Source organism: Pteropus vampyrus, unplaced genomic scaffold (assembly GCF_000151845.1).
Source record: "Pteropus vampyrus isolate Shadow unplaced genomic scaffold, Pvam_2.0 Scaffold133, whole genome shotgun sequence".
NCBI lineage: Eukaryota > Metazoa > Chordata > Mammalia > Chiroptera > Pteropodidae > Pteropus > Pteropus vampyrus.
The window spans coordinates 4124989-4129528 of record NW_011888914.1 but is presented as its reverse complement, the minus strand read 5'-3'; the positions used below and the strand labels follow the sequence as shown (position 1 = coordinate 4129528).

Sequence of the window (4540 nt, the reverse complement as noted above, 5' to 3'; positions counted from 1 at the left end):
CAATGATGTCTGTTAAACTCTGTTAAATATATACATAGACAAAAGATTAGAAACATAACCTACGTCTACATTAGAGCTGTTCTTATTTCTCCATCGAATAAAACTTTTCTCTTTTCTCCCTTTTAAGCCATGATCATTTGTAACTTTTGTGTTCAAAAGATATCTCTTTTAACTATGAAAATAATTACAAGTTACAAGTCTTTGTTCTGCCCCTGATTGCCCAAGGGTAATAACCTCTTTAAGCCTTGGTTTTCTCATCCACAAAATGAGAAAGCTATGTCTGTAACTTGCTCACTAAAGTCCCATTCAGCACCAATATTCAGCAAATCTGTGAGAAATTTGATTATAAGTTATATTAATTTGGCCACAAAAGAGTACATTCCTTATAAACCTTTTAGGAGTCCCAATTATATTTGTAGCTAACTTGGCAGGAAAAAAAATTAAACTTGGCTTGACATAAGAGAAAATCATTATATGTGCTAATTCTATTTTCTCTTTTGGAGTCTATGGCCATGCTACCCTGAACAAATCCGATCCCGTCTGATCTCGGAAGCTAAGCAGGATCGGGCCTGGTTAGTATTTGCATGAGAGACCACCTAGGAACACCAGGTGCTGTAGGAGTAAAAAAATTATTAAAAAATAAGGGATTGTAAACTGACAAGATCCTTGCAATCTGTGATGTCAACTAAGGGTTGCCTCGCTTAAAAATTTTTCTGAATATATATTTTTACTCTTTTGGAGAGCTTAATAGCCCATTCATTTATCGGATTTTGTTAAGGACCTACTATGTGCCAGAAACTCTGCCAACCACTGTTATAATCTTCACAACGGTGTACATGTTTATGGGATTAGTGTATTGGTTAAAGTCATGCTAGCTGCCCTTAGATAAAGCCCCAGCTATCAGCGGCTTACTGCAAGAGACGTCTATTTTTCACTCATTTGAAGCCCATAATTAGCGGAATGATGCACTCTTCCAGGTAATGATTTAAGGGCTACGGCTCCCCCGTCTTGTATCTCTGTGCCTTTAAAACATGGATTATCAGGTCAAGGTACTAAACTACCTCAATCTGGCAAATGGGTGGAAGGCATGAAGATCTTATTAAGTGCCAATATTGTAAGTGGGTCTCATATTTCCTGCTTATAGCCGATTGTCTCTCCTCAGTCACATGACCCTGCATCACTATCGGAGAGACTGGAAAATGCAATCTCGCTGTGTGCCCAGGAGGAAAAAGAACAAGTCTGGTGATGAGCTGTTAGTCTTTGTATAAACAAAGACTCTCAACAAGCATTATTCTCATTTTGAAAATGAGCAAACTGAGGCCCAGCAAGTTAAGTGGCAGCTCCAGAATTGGAATGCAAGACTCTTGATTGAAATACAAACACCATATTTTCATAAATAGCAGATGGATTATACTTGTGAATGCTGTAATAATGATAAGGGAAGCAAGAGTGACAAAGGAACTCATTAGGGAGGGAGAGTAACCTTCCCGTTGAAAGCCGTGGGGGACAGAGGATCAGAGACGATAAGTAAACTGCTCAAAACCACACAACCAGTCAATGGCTAAGCTGGGATTCCAAGCTCAAAGCCATCTTTCTACTATGCTACCAGGTTGCTTAAATTCCATCTTGCAGGATGAATATGTGTTTGCCAGCCAGCAAGAGGAGTCAGGCACCGCAGGCAGAAGGAACTGCAGGCAAGATAAAGCCTCCAGAGGAAGACCAAGTTGCTCCATGGGGTCAGTTATCTGTTACTGAAGCAATCAAACTGTCTGTAGCCAGCCCCAAAGTAGATTATGTCCGTGGAATGTTATTTCTTGGATAGCCCAACTGTTATATTGCCTGTCATTTTTATTTTTGCATAAAATTGAACTTTATGGTTTTATGGTAATAAAATCATTTATACTATGTTTCTACCCACTAAGTTTTCATTAATTTATAGTCTTTTATGTTACAACTATATACTTTGATTAAAGCAGTCATAGATCTATCTAATTTCACATTTAAATAACTGTCCTGATCAATTTTATTTTCCGTACTTTTTTTTTTGATCCATTATCCCATTTTACCAGAATGGCTTTAAGATAATTTGCAATTCCTGGCATTTTGCTCTCTATATAGGTGCATATTAAACTATATATATTAATAGTTGTCCAAATTAGCCTGGCTTGATCTGTGTTATTCTTCATTATTTGCAGCCTGATTAAAATCATGAATCTCCGAAGTATAACTATGTTTTCAAGATTGTCATCTAAATTATGTAAATAACTAGCCCGTAATTAGCTCTCTTCTTTGATGAGCTTCCGTTCAGGTTCGAAGTATGTTCATCTATATTTATTAGGTTCGAAGTGTGCAGATCTCCCAGACAGGCAGATCTATGCAGGAAGTGAGCCTCCCTGGAGAAGTGCCATGTCAGCATCCTGACTGAGATGGCCTGACCACCAGCCCTCCTCTCCAAGCTCAACTCACACGCTTGCTAGTCCTCTAGTCTGAAAGATTCTTTGAAGGAATGCAAACAGTTGAATCCTTATTTCTCCTAACTAGTTTTCAGGATTCTAAGATTGATCACCATGGTTTTTTCCCCCAAATTCTTTCTATCTCTGCCAGGGAGACCTTTCAAATTCATCTAGAGGAATTTGGTATTTTTCATCCTCACTTGAAGAAAACAACTAAGCAATTTCCTCTTAATAACCAGGGGTTCTTCTTTACAGAAGGGTAAGAGTTAAGGTTTCCAGGCTGACTTTCGGAAGGACCCAGTCATTGGCGCTGTCCTTGACGGCATCCTCTTGGAATAAGCAGTTTAACTTGGGTTTGAATCCTGCCTCTTCCACCTGTGAGCTGCGTGACAATTAATCTCTCTCAGCATCAGGTTCCTCATTGGGAAAATGGGGTGATCATATTCACCTTATAGAGGTGTCATGAGAACTGATGGAGGTTAATGTACGTCAGATCCCCCGTCAGTGTTCCTCAGAGGAGCAGGGTTATGCAATAGTTACGCACGCAGATCCTAGACCAGAACACTACTCTGCCACTTTTCAGTGACCTTGAGCAATTTACTCAATCCCTCTGGGTCACAGTTTCTTCACTTCTAAAGTAGACGTAGTGATAGCACCTATCTCATTGGGTTGCTTTGAGAATTAAACATGAATTAAACTAGAGCTGAGCTGGGTACCCAGGATATTATGTTCTTAGCTGTTATCATTCTGGCCGAGTGCTGACAGATGGTAAACCCTCAGGAAAGTTAGTTTCTTTCCCTTCTTTTCTTTCTTTCTCACAGAGGCCACAGTGTTGAGAGAGGCCTTTCTGCCATCTTACCAAATTTAGAGGGTGGTGAGTCGGAAGTAGTTATAGGAACAGCACTAGCTTCCTCTTCTGACTAGCCACAATATAAAACCATAGACGTTTGAGAACTGACATTTCCTGCTTGGTTTTTTTTGTTTTTTGTTTTGTTTTGTTTTGTTTTGTTTCATTTTGTTTTTCTGTTGCAATTGAGTGTTGAAAGTGGGGCCATTCATGGATTTTCATCTTGACTTTTCCACCTCTGTCCACCACCCTCGCGCCAGATCCCAAAAAGCCTTGTCACTGATGTGACTTTCTAGAAATCTGACTGATTGCAGACCCAGCTGGTCCACCCCCTAACTCAATACCTTCTGTTTTGTTTGTTTGTTTGTTTTTTCATCCTCACAAAGCACCCTTTGAGGCCCAGGACAGAGCAACCACTAAATAATATCAACTCCGTGACACTGTCCACTAAGCCTTGGCCTAAGTGCATGATGGGAAGTTTATCACCCCCAGCAAAGTTCTTCTGCCAAAGTGAGCTGCGATCAGCTCCACGGCCCTGCAGCAATGATTAGGTAGCTAGACCAGAAAGGAAACTGAGGAATGCTTCCTGGAAGAAGAAAATCTTGAACTGGCCTTTAAAACAAGGTTAACAACATTTAAGGGGAAAGAGAAGCTATTAGATCAGAGGAAGGACCCCTATCCACATTGGCTGTTAGGTTTCAAGCCATATATCTCACATTGAAAATGTAGCTCTACAAATCCATAAAGACAAAGTAGATTAGTGGTTGCCAGGCATGGAGAATGGGCTGTGACTGCTTAGGGGTATGGAGTTTCTTTGGGGTATAATGAAAATGTTCTAAAATTAAATAATGGCAGTGGTTGCACAACTCTATAAATATACTAAAATTACTGAACTGTAGACTTTAAAGGGGTGATTTTTATCTCAATAAAGCTGTTATTTGAAAAACTAGAAGAGTAGAGTCCTGATAAGATCCTATCATGGCGAGGTCTCCGTTCCGCTGTTCCTTCAGGCCTTGGGAACTGCTAGGAAGCAGATGTGCTCTTGATACGATGCCACGAACCATGAGGATAAATACAAATATTAATTGATGATAACATTTTTCCATCTAGCTCAGTTGTTCTCAACCATGTGCAATTTTGTCCCAAGGGACAGTTGCAATGTCTGGAGACATCTTTGATTGTCACAGCTTGGAGGGTGCTTCTGACATGTAATGGGTAGAGGCCAGAGATGCTGCTAAAC

General features: G+C 40.0%; 1 pseudogene; it reads left to right on the top strand.

The window, feature by feature from the left end:
- Positions 1-502: 502 nt before the first annotated feature.
- LOC111744360 lies at positions 503-621 on the top strand (annotated as a pseudogene).
- The last annotated feature ends 3919 nt before the right edge of the window (positions 622-4540 follow it).